The sequence below is a fragment of the Ceratotherium simum genome, chromosome 15, assembly GCF_057802395.1.
Source record: "Ceratotherium simum simum isolate JZ-2026a chromosome 15, ASM5780239v1, whole genome shotgun sequence".
Lineage (NCBI taxonomy): Eukaryota > Metazoa > Chordata > Mammalia > Perissodactyla > Rhinocerotidae > Ceratotherium > Ceratotherium simum.
Window position 1 is genome coordinate 53,574,761 of NC_141914.1, and position 16,247 is coordinate 53,591,007.

Consider the following 16,247-nt stretch of genomic DNA (forward strand, 5'->3'; position numbering starts at 1 on the left):
GAGGATTGTTTTTCTGTTCCCTTCTCCTAGCTGCAGGGTTCTTCACCAGTACTCTAAAGGCAACACACTCTTGCTGCCCTAATCCCAGATGTTTAAGTCTTTTTTCCATAGGAGGGATTGGTGAGAAGAGTCTAGGCAGGACTCTGTGCCTTTTCCACAGCACTGCTGTGTTCCTAACACCTGCATGATGAGGGAGATTTTCCCAGGCTTCGTGCCCCTACCCAGTCTTTCTTGTAAGCATCACTTGAGGTCTTTGAATAATCCAGGAGTAAGTGTGAATGCAGCGTGTGTCTATGGCTCCCAGGAGTTCTATATTCTCATTCCTGCCCATACTTGGCTTTTAGAAACAGGTTAAAATTTTTACCTGAATTCTTCTTACTATATTCTTTGGAAACAGGTAGATTCTCCACTGGGTAAAGAAGTGTTCGTATCTTTTTTCTTCTTGGAAGCAGCTTTCTCTTTAGATTTCAAGTCAGTTGTTTGCTCTGAGACCTGAGCTCTCTGATGGGTTCAAGAAAGTTTTGAATTTGTTGATTGTCTGGCATTTTTGGTTGTTTTTGTTGTAACAGCGGAAGCAATGCTCTTTCCAGCTTTCTGCATCTTAAGCAGGAGTCATGAGTCTCTCTGGCTTCATCTAGAATATGGCAAAATATTTGAGTAGAATTTCAACTTTTACTTGCATGTGATTTTCGAATTAACCTGTCTAACCAAACTGATTTGAATCATGGCCAAAACACAGCTATAAACACTTTATCCATAGCCCTGTAACACTAATTGCAGGAGTGAGTCTTATCTAGTGTTTTCAGTTGCTTTGGTCAGTTGTACATAAATATGCGGTTGAAGTCAAACTGCCTATAGACAGTGTTAGAGGATACTACTACTGACAGTTATAGTAGTAGAAATTACTATTTACTTAATCTCCCACATGTTAAAAATTCTGCATTTATTATCTCTAATTGTTACAACACCACTTTCACGTAGGGGTTATGGTCCGTATTTTACAGATGAGCAAACTCAGTCTAAGGAAGGTTAAATTATATCCTGAGGTAATGGAGGCAGTAAGACGTAGAATCATAATTTGACTGTAAGTTTAGCTCCAAAACAAGTCCTTTTTTTTTCCTTTCAGCTTCAAAGTTTGTGCAACCTCAGATTTTACTGTATGTTCATAGATCTATTGACTCTCAGAAGGGCCAGTGGATTTTAATTTCTTTGGCTAGGTTTAAAACGAAACAAAATAAACAACAACAGCAACAAAATGAAGAAAAACTGCCATTCAGTGTTCCTTAATGCAGCGATTTCGAAGGTGGAAGGTGATGGTTAGAGTTCTATAATGATAGATTTTATCTTAATGCTCAGAATTTTTTTGTTCATGATAAAGCTTTATTTTTCCACATGATATTTACCTCTGGCAGCACTTGGCCTATTTTGCATATTGGAATTAATTCTTAATTTTCAATCCATTGAAATATGATAGAAGATTTAATGTAGATTTGGTGATTTTACCAGTTTAAAAATAAGTATATAGATGTGTTTTTAGTGAATAGTCAGAATGAGTTTGCCATGAAGCTAATACTAAGCTTTAGGGTCCCTCACTGACTCCTTCCTTGGCCTAATTTTGTATTTGTAATGTTGTATTTTTTTTGGAGTCCCTCTCCCCAAATTGTACAAATTTTAGGCTCCACAAAACTGATTCCTTTATTATTGGGCATAATTTTTAATCTTTCAGAGTTTTAGGTATTCTATTACCAGTTGGTTGAGAAAGCTTTGAGATATAGTCTTATTTTACTTCTGCTTATCATAAAATCTCACAGGAATCAGATTGTTCTTTAATTAAAAGGAAATAATATTACAACAGGCTATCATATGCAACAACAAAGCACTTCTGAAAAATGACTTTTGGCAAATAATGCAAAAATACCTATTAGATAATTACCTATTTTTGTTCAGTATTGAAAGCTTTGTGTTGCAAAAATTAAGTAAGACATCAAGATATGTTGAGGTATATTGCTTTAGAGACAATATAAGAAATGAGGTCAAGAAAAATCATCTGAATATAGAGGAATGAAAAACATAAATGAGCTGTTTCTTTTAGCTGTAGATGTAATAAGCTAATTTTAGGTTTTATCTTTGCTGAAGGCTTTTCTTTATGACTGATAATTTTGGGAAAATATGCTAAACAATTGATCAAAACCTAATATAAAGGTAATTGTTGCACTTTGAGTAATTCTCAAGAAGTGCATTTCTGACAATTTAAAAAACAGTTATGATGTACAAGACTTCAATATATAACCTTGTTTGCAAGTGCAATTCATTTTTGAATGCAAATTAAAATTCTCCTAACTGTGTTAGATAAAAATCACCAACTTAAATTTCATATGCTGAATGAAAAGTATCTATTTCAAAAGTGAAAATCACTTTACCTACTGTGCATTTTGAATGACGAGTTTTCTCTGCCTGGAAGATATTTGGTTCTATAATTTTAATAATGTTGACCATATTTATATGATTTTTGTGATTTATTAAGCAACCATACTATTGTAGGTATTTGTATGTACAAATCATCATAATATTCATTACAGTCTTGGACTTTAGGATGAAAATGTAAAAAAGTGAAATAGAGAGTCCATGAAGCACAAACATTCTGAATCAAAAAATATATTGTTACTCTCATTACGTTCTACCAATAGGTCTGTTTGTGGTAGATAATGAGAGTAATGACCCTCAAAAGAGAGGTTGGAGGATTAGTCCAGCTTGGGATTTTATACGACTTTATTTAGAATTGACTTTATTCAAAGAATTCAGTGAACAAGATTACGTCTTGTATCTTTAAAGTGACATCGTAAGTTGCAGTGACTGATGGGTCACTAATGATGAATATAAGATGGCAACTTAAGGAACCACATTAATGCATTTCCATTTGCCTGATAAAGTGTGTGTGCGTATGTATGTGTGTGTGAGGTGTGCCTCTCAGTCACTCAGATAAGAGTCTTTGTCTTGCTGACTCTTTCAAGAGCTGGGTTTCAGTTTTTAAGAAAAAAGCATGCAGATTTGTGAATTATTTCCCTTAATTAAGTGACTACATTTCAATAGAAAAGTTAGTTTAACATAATTAGTTTTACTCTTAATCCTTTTTATAGGTGGTCTAACACTGGAGTTATATAAATCTCGAAGTTCTCTGGTTGATTTCAAAATATGGATGTTCCAATGAAAAAGTAAATAAATTATTTGTTGGCTTTGTTTTCTCTATCCCTGAAGGTATAGAGAGTAACACTCTTATTAGTTCACCCAGCTCATCTATCAGGAGATCTGGCTAAATAAGCTAATTCCAGGATTTTCAATATTTAGGTCTTATATTTATTGAAAGCTTTCTACAAAATGTAGAATTACTTTTAGGGAATAAGACACTACATACAAAATCATAGCTCCATGATTCTGAAAAAATGGTGATATGTATATGTTCATGAAACTATGCATTTTCTATTTGGAAAATTATTTTTTCCTAGTTATTTTGATGATGTTTCTTTGGGACTACTCTGTCAGGATAAAGGGGCTGTTCTGTTTAGGATAGGCATGCTTCAAATGTTAACATAGTATAAAAAGAAAATACATTAAATGCAAACCATAACTAAAAAAAAAAGTAGATGTCTGTTCCATAACAGGATAAGAACATTGTTGTCACAGTAAGAAAAACTTTCATGGTTTGTCAAAGTATACTTCTTGGAAAGAGCTAGGTTTGACTAAGTCAGTGGAAGGAAACTCTTTCCAGGTCTACATATGGTGGGCTAATATTGTACCCTGCTGGTTTATCAACTAATAAATGCATATTGAACATAGGCTCCCTTACGTTAATATTCTTTCTTCCCACTGAGCCTCTGGCCATTGGAGGAGAGGTGATATAAGAAAAAAAATGATAAATGTTGAGCATCAAGTCTGTTCTGTTGCTCTCAGGGTACTGTGCTGACAGTTTTCACTATGAACCTAAGAAATCTTGAATTTCATATGAAGTAGAGAATTGCATGCATAACAAAATCTTTCTCTTTTTTTTCTGACCTTTGTAATAAAGAATTTGGCTATCCTTGGTCCCTGGTTCCTGGGAAGTAACCTCTAAACCTTTGGAATAAAGAATTTTGCTGGACTTTGTTCCTGAGAGGTAGCTTCTAAGTCCCTGAAATTTTCTGAATAATAGGAGTGACTTTGTTATTCACGATGGGCTCCTTGGACTACACTTGACAGTTTATGCTAATGAAGTGACTGATGGCAGAACTCTAGATACTTTAGGCTAACAAGATTACTCAGGATGAGATCTGGCCAAGCTGGAAAGACCAACCACGTGATTAGAGAGTTAAGGCTTTGAGTCATGTGCTATCAGCCCAACTTCTGGGGAGGGATGGGGGGCTAGAGATTTAGTTCAGCCATGTGGCCAATGATTTAATCAATTATGTCTCTATAAGGAAACCCCAATAGAAACCCTGGACACTGAGGCTTGGGTGAGCTTCCTTGGTTGGCAATATTCTGCATGTTATCATACATCAGTGTGCCAGGTGGGTAATGCATTTCTGGCAACAATAAAAGCTTCATTTTTAGAACATTCTCAGACCTCACATTATGCATCTTTCTCTTTGGTTTGTTCTGATTTCTATTCTTTTGTAATAATAAAACTGCAATAATAAGTGTAGTGCTTTGCTGAGTTCTACAAGTCTTTCTAGTGGATTATCAAACCTGACAGGGTAATGAGAATCCTGAATTTGTAGCCAGCTGGTCAGAAGTGAAGGTGGTCTGGGGACTCCCAAACTTGAGGCTGGTGTCTGAGGTAAGGGCAGTCTTATGGAGGACTGTGCCCTTAACCTGTGAAGTTTGGCCTAATTTTGGGTAGCTGGTATCAGAATTCATTGCATTCCCTGAACTCAATCTTAACTTAATAATGAAAACTCAAGAGCAAAGATACATTCAGTAATATAGAGTTTTGGATAAAGTCTGTAAAATTGAATAAAATTAATTTAATTGTAAAAAGTACAATTAAAATCATGTTATGAATCATAGTTTCTTGGCAGGCCTTAAATTAGATATCAAAGAAATAGTTTTCATCCCAACATATTCTCCATATGTCACTCAGAAGCTTCATTTAAGTCAAGCTTATTGTCATTGGCTAGCTGTTGATTACTGTTAATGTCTGAGGGACACGTGTCCTTTTATAGCAGAAAGCTGGTCAAACTTCATAAAGAATGTATTAGAAATTAAATGATAATTTACAGCTGACAGATAAAGCATATGTCAATAGAGAATATTAGGTATAAACATAGAAATTTAGATTTAAGAGGTGGTGATAGTGCAGCATAAATCTAATGCTTGGATTTAAAACTAATAAGCAAATAATGAAGAAACTACTAAATAGCTTTGGGAGTTTGGTAAAGTGAAGGAAAGTAAGTCAATGTAATGGCCACTGCTCACAGCTCAGTAAATAAACTAGATGTTGAGGTTTTATAAATAGGTCCTTCTATCTGCCTTTCCATCCTTATTAAGGCTGAAACCCTGTGAAGCATCTCTGCAGGTTTAGTAATAGTGGATAATGTAAAACTCAGTGGGCTGGTCATTATCACGTGTAAAATGGACCAACTCTAGAAAGACCTTTATAAATTACTACGGTATAATCACTATCTAGCTCCTAAATGCATCTTCTGAGTGAATGTGCATTGGAAATAATGATGAGTTCCACATAGTGAGGAGGCTTAGTAGATAATGATGACAGAAAAGAATTGGCTGAGCACGTGGAGAAATAACAGAATCTGGGAATATGGTACTGAATTTTAAAGATGAGAATCTAAAATAATAATTAAAAAATGTTCCTATGAGGATGTGCTTTATATCTCAGGATATAATAATAGTACATTTAGATTGATTTACCAAAAAATTTACATGGGAAGACTTTAGCAATTTTCTGACTTTCAAATGACATTTGTAACCGTGCAAAATGGTTACTTGTTCTCTACCTTGAATATGACATCACTACAATTATAGGCTGCTTAGTAAATAGGTATGATATTTTGATTCCATGACTGCATATATCCTGCTTTTATTTATTTTTTTTTACTAGCTAGGTAACCTGACTTCAAGTTTTGGATTTTGGTCCTCTAGAAATAAAGTTATACTCTATTTCTCTAACAGTGCTGGATTAGTGGGTTTGTGGAGGTACTTGGAGAGTCTAGAGTCCATCTTCTTTCTTTCTGCTGCTTCCTATCGAACATCATCTTAAATGATATAACCTTCTCTTGCTCAGTGTAAATATTCCCAGTGTTTGAAGTTTTTAATATCACATGGATTCTAGATCCTGATTGTATTAGGCAGGGTTCTGTAGAGGAACAGATCAGTAGGATATATATAGATACATCGAAGAGATTTATTATGAGGGATTGGCTCACGCATTTACGGAGGCTGAGAAGTCCCATCACTTGCCGTCACCAAACTGGGGGTCCAGTACAGCTGGTGTTGCAGCTCGAATCCAAATATGAGGGCCTGAGAACCAAGGGGGCCAATGGTGTAAATCCTCTTTCTAAGTGCAAAGGCTCGAGGAGCAGGAGCGCTGATGTGTGGAGGCAGGAGAAGATGGGTGTCCTATAGCTCAAGCAGAGAGCAAATCCGCCCTCCTCTGCCTTTTGGTTTTCTTCAGACCTTCAACAGACTGGGTGCAGCCCAGTTGCATTGGTGAGGGGTGTCTTCTTTACTTAGTTCACCAATTCAAATGCTAATCTCTTCCAGAAACACCCTCACTGACATACCTGGAAGTAATATTTTAGCATGTGTCTGGGCATCACTTAGTCTGGTCAAGTTGACATATACAAATTAACCATCACACTGATTATTCTACTCCAGAGTCACACTGGTTATTAATTTCCCTCATGAAATGCGGTAACCAAAATTGAAGATTTATACCCTAGACAGGACTTGAACAGTGCTGCTTGAGACGACCTTTCTATATTTGCCAGTGCTCTATCAAATTACATTCGCATTCTAGCCAGCTCCAATAAGCTCCTTGCTCTGATGTGGTTGTGAAGTAAAAAATAAACAAACATAGACCATAACACATCTGGTCTCCATTATGCAATCCACTATAAAGCCAGACATTTGCCATTCTATATATTGTTTCAAATAAGTGCATAATATTTGAATACATACTCTTGGAAGTAACTCAAACAATACAAAGGTAAACTAAATAAAAAAGAAAGGATCCTTTTATCCCCATTACTCAAACATACATTCTTCTCAAGAAGTAATAATTTATGGCAAATTCTTTCAGATTTTTTTTTTTTTTTTGAGGTAACATTGGCTTATAACGTTATATAAATTTCAGGTGCACATCATTATATTTCGACTTCTGTATAGACTACATCTTGTTCACCACCAAAAGTCTAGTTGCCATCTGTCACAGTACAAATATGTCCCTTACCACTTTTACTCTCCCTCACCCCCCTTCTCCTCTGGTAACCACCAAACTGTTCTCTGTGTCTATGTTTGTTTTTTTATCTTCCACATATGAGTGAAATCATATGGTATTTGTATTTCTAGATCTGACTTATTTCGCTTAGCGTAATACCCTCAATGTGCATCCATATTGTCGCAAATGGTGAGATTTTATCTTTCTTTTATGGCTAAGTAATGTTCCATTGTATATACACCTCATCTTCTTTATCCATTCATCCATTGATGGGCGCTTAGGTTGCTTCCAAGTCTCAGCTATTGTGGCTACTGCTGCAATGAACATAGAGGTGCATATATCTTTTCAAATAAGTGTTTTTGTGTTCTTTGCATAAATATCAAGAAGTGGAATAGCTGGATCATATGGTAGTTCTATTTTTAATTTTTTGAGGAATCTCCATGCTGTTTTCCATAGTGGCTGTACCAATTTACTTTTCCACCAGTGGTGAACAAGGGTTCCCTTTTCTTCACATCCTCTCCAACACCTGTTATTTCTTGTCATTTTAATGATAGCTATTCTGATGGGCAAGGGGTGATATTTCATTGTGATTAAGATTTGCATATCCCTAATAATTAGTGATGTTGACATCTTTTCATGTGCCTACTGGCCATCTGTATATTTTCTTTGGAGAAATGTCTGTTCAGATCCTCTGCTCAGATTTTAATCAGATTGTTTGGTTTTTTGTTGTTGAGTTGTGTGACTTCTTTATATATTTTGGATATTAACCCCTTATCAGATATAAAATTTGCAAATATCTTCTCCCAATTGGTAGGTTGGCTTTTCATTTTGTTGATGGTTTCTTTTGCCGTGCAGAAGCTCTTTAGTTTGATGTAGTCCCATTTGTTTATTTTTGTTGTTGTTTCCCTTGCCTGAAGAGACATATTGAAAAAGATACTACTAAGAACGGTGTCAAATAGCACACTACCTAAGTTTTTATCCAGAAGTTTTATGGTTTCAGGTCTTATATTCAAATCTTTAATCCATTTTGAGTTATTTTTTGTGCATGGTGTAAGATGATGGTCTACTTTCATTTTTTGCATGTGGCTGTCCAGTTTTCCCTACACCGTCTATTGAAGAGACTTTCCTTTCTCCATTGTGTGTTGTTGGCTTCTTTGTCCAAAACTAGCTGTCCATAAACGTGTGGATTTACTTTTGATCTCTCAGATTGGTTCCATTGATCTATGTGTCTGATTTTCTGCCAGTACTGTGCTGTTTTGATTCCTGTAGCTTTGTAGTTATATTTTGAAATCAAGGAGTATGATACCTCTGGCTTTACTCTTTTTCCTCAGGATTGCGTTGGCTATCCAGGGTCTTTTGTTGTTCCGTTTAAATTTTAGAATTCTTTCTTGTATTTCCACAAAAAACGTCATTGGGATTTTGACAGGGATTGCACTGAATCTGTAGATTGCTTTAGGATGTATGGACATTTTAACTATGTTAATTCTTCCAATCCATGAGCATAGAATATCTTTCCCTTTCTTATGTCTTCTTCCATTTCTTTCAACAGTGTCTACAGTTTTCAGTGTACAGGTTAAATGATTCCTAGATATTTTATTCTTATCACTTCAATTATAAATGGGATTGTTTTCTTGATTTCTCTTTCTACTTTTACATGGCTAGTGTATAAACACAACTGACTTTTGTATGTTGATTTTGTATCCTGCAACTGTACTGTATTTGTTATTAATTCTAATAGTTTTTTTGGTGGATTCTTTAGGGTTTTCTGTATATGTAAAATCATGTCATCTGCAAATAGTGACAGTTTTACTTCTTCCTTTCCAGTTTGGATCCCTTTTATTTCTTTTTCTTGCCTAGTTGCTCTAGCTGGGACTTCCAATACTATATTGAAGAAGAGTGGAAAAAGTGAGCATTCTTGTATTTTTCCTGTTCTTAGAGGGATAGCTTTCAGGTTTTCACTGTTGAGTATGGTGTTAGATGTGAGATTGTTTTATACGGCCTTTATTATGTTGAGGCACTTTCCTTTTATCCATTTTATTCAAAAATTTTATCATAAATGGAGGCTGAATCTTGTCGAATGCTTTTTCTGCATTTATTGAGATGATCGTGTGAGTTTTATTCTTCATCTTGTTAATGTGGTGTATCACATTGATTGATTTGTGGATGTTGAACCATCCTTGCATCCCTGGAATAAATCCCACTTTATCATAGTGTATGATTCTCTTAATGTTTTGTTGTATTTGATTTGCTAATACTTTTTTGAGGATTTTTGCATCTATGTTCATCAGTGATATTGACCTGTAATTTTCTTTTCTTGTGTTGTCCTTGTTTGTTTTTGGTACCAAGGTAACAAATTAAATGAGTCAGGAAGCGTCCCCACCTCTTCAATTTTTTTGAAGAGTTTGAAAAGGATAGGTATTAAACTTTCTTGGAGTATTTGGTAGAACTCGCCAGGGAAGCCATCTGGTCCTGGACTTTTGTTTTTCAGGAGGCTTTTGATTACTGTTTTGATCCTTTACTTTTGATTGTTCTATTCATATTCTCTATTTTTGATTGATTCAGTTTTGGAAGGTTGTATGAGTCTAAGAATTTATCCATTTCATCTAGGTTTTCCAATTTGTTGGTGTATAGATTTTCATAGTATTTTCTTATATTTCTTTGTATTTCTGTGGTATCCATTGTAATTACTTCTCTTTCATTTCTCATTTTATTTTTGAGCCTTCTCTCTTTTTTTCTTAGTGAGTTGAGCTGAAAGTTTGTCAATTTTGTTGTTCTTTTCAAGGAACCATCTCTTTAGTTTCATTGATTTTTTTCTATTGTCTTTTAAGTCTCTAGTTCATTTATTTCTATTCTGATTTTCATTAATTCCTTGCTTCTACTGCTTTTGGGCTTTGTTTGTTCTTCTTTTTCCAGTTCCTTTAGGTGCACTGTTAGATTGTTTATTTGAAATTTTTCGTGTTTGTTGAGGTAGGCCTGTATTGCTATAAACTACTCTCTTAGAACCACTTTTGCTGTATCCCATAAATTCTGCCATGTCATATTTTCATTTTCAATTGTCTTCAGGTATATTTTGATTTGTCCTTTGATTTCTTCACTGATCCAATCATTGTTCAGTAGCATTTTGTTTAATCTCCACATATTTGTGGCTTTTCCGATTTTCTTCCTGTAGTTGATTTCTAGTTTCATACTATTGTGGTCAGAAAAGATGCTTGGCATTATTTCAATCTTCTTAAATTTATTGAGCCTTGTTTTGTGGTGTAATATGTGATCTACTCTGGAGAATGTTCCATGTGCATTTGAAAAGAATGTGTATTCTGTGGGTTTTGGTTGGAAAGTTCTGTATATATCTACTAAGTCCATCTAGTCTAATGTGTCATTTAAGATCAACGTTTCCTTATTGATCTTCTGTTTGGATGATCTATCCATTGATGTGAGTGGGGTGTTAAAGTCCCCTACTATTATTTGCCCTGTAAATTTCTCCTTTTATGTCTGCTTATATTTGCTTTATGTATTTAGGTGCTCCTCTGTTGGATGCATAGATATTTACAAGTGTTATAGCCTCTTGTTGGATCATTCCCTTTATCATTATGTAATGCCCTTCTTTGTCTCTTGTTTCAGTTTGTGTTTGAAAGTCTATTTTGTCTGTTATAAGTATGGCTACCCCAGCTTTCTTTGTTTCCATTTCCATGGGATATCTTTTTCCATCCCTTCACTCTCAGTCTGTAAGTGCCTTTTATCTGAAGTGTGTCTCTTGTATGTAGCATATAAATGAGTCTTGTTCTTTTATCCATTCGGACACTCTATGCCTTTTGATAGGTATGTAGTTATTGCCATTTTGTTATTTTTTTCTGGATGTTTTTGTAGTTTTTCTCTGTTCTTTTCTTCTTTTCTTGCTCTCTTCTCCTGTGATTTGATGACTTTCTTTAGTGTTATGTTTGGGTTCCTTTCTCTTTTTTGTGTGTGTATTTATTATAGGTTTATGGTTTGTTGTTACCATGAGGTTAATATATAATAACCTATGTATATAGCAATCTATACTAAGTTAATTGTCTAATAAGTTTTACCTCATACTAAAAGTTCTTTGTTTTTATTCCTCTTTCTATGTTATATGTTTTTGACATCATATTTTACCTCTTTTAATTTTGTGTATTCCTTAACCTTTTATTGTAGATCTAGATGATTTTAGTACTTTTGTTTTTTGACCTTCATACTAGCTTTATAAGTGGTCCATCCACTACCTTTATTATATATTTGCCTTTACCAGTGATATTTTTTCTTTGATAATCATTTTATTTCTATTTTTGGCCTTTCCTTCTCCACTTAAAGAAATCCCTTTAACATTTCTTGTAAGGCCAGTTTGGTGGTGATGAACTCCTTTAGTTTTTGCTTGTCTGGGAAACTGTTTATCTCTCCTTCCATTTTGAATGATGATCTTGCTGGCTAGAGTATTCTTGGTTGTAGGTTTTTTTCTTTCAGCACTTTGAGTATATCACTCGTTTAGCCTGTAAAGTTTCTGCTGAAAAGTCAGCTGATAGCCTTATGGGGTTTCCCTCGTACATAACTTGTTACTTTTCTCTTGCAGCTTTTAAGCTTCTGTCTTTATTTTTAACTGTTGGCGTTTTAATTATAATGTGTTTTGAAGCAGGCCTCTTTGGGTTCCTCTTGTTTGGGACTCTCTGTGTTTCCTATACCTAGATGTCTGTTTCTTTCTCCAAGTTAGCAGAATTTTCAGCTATTATTTCTTCAAATAAATTCTCTCCCCCTTTGTCTCTCTCTTCTCCTTCTCAGACACCTAAAATGCCAATGTTAGTATGCTTGATGTTGTCCAAGAGGTCTCTTAAACTGTCCTCATTATTTTTCATTCTTGTTACTTTTTTCTGTTCAGCTTGGGTGATTTCCTGTCCACTGTCGTTCAGATCACTGATCTGTTCTTCTGTGTCATCTCTTCAGCTGTTGATTCACTCTAGTGAGTTTTTAATTTCAATTATTGTATTCTTCAGCTCTGAGTAGTTTTTTTTGTATTTTCTAACTCTGTTGAAGTTATCACTGTGTTCATCTGTTCTTCTCCCCAGATCAGTGAGCATCCTTATGACCATTACTTTGTACTCTGTATCAGGTAGATTACCTGTTTCATTTAGTTTTTTTTTTTCCCCTGAGGATTTGTCCTATTCTTTTATTTGGAACATATTTCTCCATCTCATCATTTTGCCTACTTATCTGTGCTTACTTCTGTGTATTACGTAGATCAGCTACATCTCCCAAACTTTGACAAGTGGCTTTATTTAAGAGATATCTTATGGGGCCCAGCAGTGTGCTCCTTTCTCCTCACCCCTGCTAAATGCTCCAGGGGTGCCCCCGTGTGGGTTGTGTGTACGGTCTATTGTTGTGGGGCCATGATTGTTGTGAGTGTGCAGGTAGGCAGGGCTGGGCCCCAAGCTGGTTGGTTCTGAGGCCCTGCCATGTGTGACTGCTGCAGGAGCACTCTTGGCTTGGGCAGGCCCCTGATGAGGCTAGCTGTGAGGCCTGGTGATGCACGACTGTTGTGGGTTAGCTGGTGGATGGGGCATGCCCGAGGTGTGGCCGGCTACGTAGCCCAGGCCTGCTGCTGGCTCACTGGTGGGCAAGGCAGGCCAAAGGAGCAGCAGCATGCCACTGTTTCAGGCACATTTGTGGGTGGAGCAGATCCTCTGTGTGGCTGGTTGTGAAGTCCAGAGGTACAAGACTGCCTTGAGTGTGCTAGTGGACAGGGCAGGCCTCTGTGCTAACAGGCTAGAGGAAAGATTCCAAAATGGCACCTGACAGCATCTTTGTCAGCATGGTTGAACTAGGTCACTGATATGGCTGCTGCCAGTCTCAGTCTCTGGGGGGGGGGGGTGCCCAGCCACCTCATACTTCTCTAGGAGGTGCTCCAAGCTTAGCAAGTGAGTCTTTTTATACCAGTGGACTATGTAATGTTTTATCTGGTGTTTTTGTGCTGGTTTTAGGATCCATTGAGTGTGTGCATGGGCCCTTTAAGAGCTAGTTTTCCTTTCCCTGAAGTTCTGTAGTTTTCCTGGGTATATTCCCCATTGGTTTTCAATGGCAGGTGTCTTAGGGTCTCATCTCTTTTGTGCTGGCCCTAAGGGCTGGGGTGCCTAATGTGTAGCTCAAATCTCTCGCTCCTCTGGGAAAAGCTTGGTATTTTTGAGATTGCTCCCGAACAAAAAGTACTGCAACTAGGGTGTGTTTTTTAACTCAGCAGGGCTGTGTCTCTGCCTCTTCCACCCTTCTCTGTGTTGTCACTTGTTGTGAAGTCCCTTTCCATCCAGTTTCCAGATCTCTCTCAGAGGAAATTATTCCACATGTAGTTGTAGGTTTGTTGTATCCACGGAAGGAGGCAAGCTAAAGATTCTCTTATGCTGCCCTCTTCCGAAAAACCTGCCAGACTTTTTTCAATGCATTTGTTTTTATTAAGTGTTATATCATGTGGTATGTATTTTTTGCAACTTGCTATTTTTCACTTTCAATGTATATTGGAAAATTTTCTATATTGATGAATGCCACTCATGGATCTGGACATATTTTTAATTGCTGCATAGTATTCTATGGCAGGAATGTTTCCTAATACATTTCACCACTTCATTATTAATAGATATTGCAATATTACCTAAGTTTTTCTATTCAGTGAAACACTGAACAATGCTATCCATTTTCTTTTTGTACATGGATGGATGTTTTTTATAATAGAGAAATAATTAGGTCAAAGAATTTGGCTTTTAAACTTTGGATATTGTATCAGTCATAATTCAGTCAGGAAAACACAGCCACCACAAGTATTATGGAAGTAAGGAGTTTATTGTAATAATTACAGACTATAGAATTGTAGGTTGAAATTTTACTTTATAGCTAGTCAAGACTCATCCTTCAGGAAGACGAATTTTGTAAGCAGTGTGTAGGGTTAATTTGATGGAAAATATATATAGAAAATAATTTAAGGTGTTTGAAAAACAGAACTAGGGCGTGGTAGATTAAAATTACAAGAATATATAAGATATATCATAGTGGCTAGCTGTGGCTAAAACATTGATTTTGAACAATGGATTATATACAAATATATTAGGTGGATTAATTATGAACAAAAGCACAGAGCCTGGAATGCATTGAGAATAACCAAGAAGTAAAAAGTAATCCAGTTCGGCTGGAGCATTGATGATTTAGAGGGAAACAATAGAATATAAAGCTGAAGATAAGTTCACATCATGAAGGATAAGGCAAAAGGCTAGTTCTGTTCTCAGGCATAAGTAATAGGCTGGAGAATAGGCAGTAGCAATGGAAATGGAAAAGCTAAAGCCAATTTGAGATTGCAGAAGTAGAATCTACAGAGTTTGGCATGTGAAAGGAGTTAGAGTGTGAAGGAAGAGTCACATTTTACTGTGTGTCTACTGGTGTAAATTTGTCCTCACCAATAGTGGGTAGCCCGTAAGTGAACATCTTAAAACATTGTAAACCATTGCCTTCTGTTTATGAGTTCACAGGCGCTATTAAAATAGTCGAACAGAAACCAAATGAGAAATAAGGGTTAAGAACTTTATCTGTTGTCCAGACATCTGTACCCTCAGCAAGCTGTCAAAAGAAATGCTGCCTTGGAAGCCAAAGTCACCCAGGGGGCTAATCAGCTTAAACACATGACAAAAGTCATAGACAATTCCAAAGTGCTAATGACATTAACTAAAAGTGCCGCCTGCCAAGGAGCTGCACATCACTGCCAAAATAAAAAGAATGGTTCCCCCTGCCGAGCTTTTGGAATTCTCCCCCCCCCTTTTTTTCTTTTTCTGCCTTTTTCAACTATACTTGGAGAAGAAAGTAGCGGAGAGGAACTTGAGAACACTCCATCTGGTGAGAAAGCCAAGTTCACAAAGTTTGGCTGGTTTAGGTGCCAAAGAAAGGTAGTAGAAGAGCAAGTTGATGAGTGTTTGGGAGTATAATGCTGCTTCCAAAATGTTTTCCCAGCCCCCACTCCCTTTGTTGGTTTGCTCTCTTTTCCATTTCTGGCAATGTGAGGGATTTATGACTGTTCAAAAATTATTTAAGGATCACTCTTCATTCTGACTTCTGATCTCTCTGATGTTCATATTAAAAGCTCATAAATGTCTTGCGTGGCTATATTTCACTCTTATCTTTCTCCATCAGGTTTTCATGTGAAACTGGTAAAGAGCGAGCATGAATTCAAGTGTGCATGAGTCATTTCTGTGGAGCTATTATTCCCCTGTCTTCTTGTCACTCCATTCACCAGTGTCACTGGTTAAATTTTACTTCATTTCCTGCCCTTCTCAATTGACAGGAACAATGAGGTCCTGATACTAATCTAGATTTTTCTGAACATGACATTTTGGGTTGGTAACTTTATTAGTTGCTCTGTTTGCAGCACTTTATATTCAAGTTATCTGAGTGGTTCATCTTATGTCTTTGTTCTTTTGTAAACTCTCAATTTGTCCACCTAATAATTAAAAATATGGTTTTGAGAGATCTTTCTGTCCTTTTTAATTTAAAATTACCTTGAGGTTAGTCTTTGTTCATTTTTGCATGGATTTGTAGATCATATTTCCAATTTACAGTTCAAATACCAATTTTTCTCAGTTTGCTAATAGAATATAGTCAAGAGTGGTATTATGTTGTGGACTGTGTTCTTATGAACACCATTCACTCATTTATTCTCTTTTATTTTTTCAACAAGTTTTCATTTATCACCTACTATGTGCCATGCACCGTTCTAGGCACTAGGAATTCAACAACAAACTAAACAGAAAAAAAATAATCCCTTCTCTTAGGGATCTTAGTT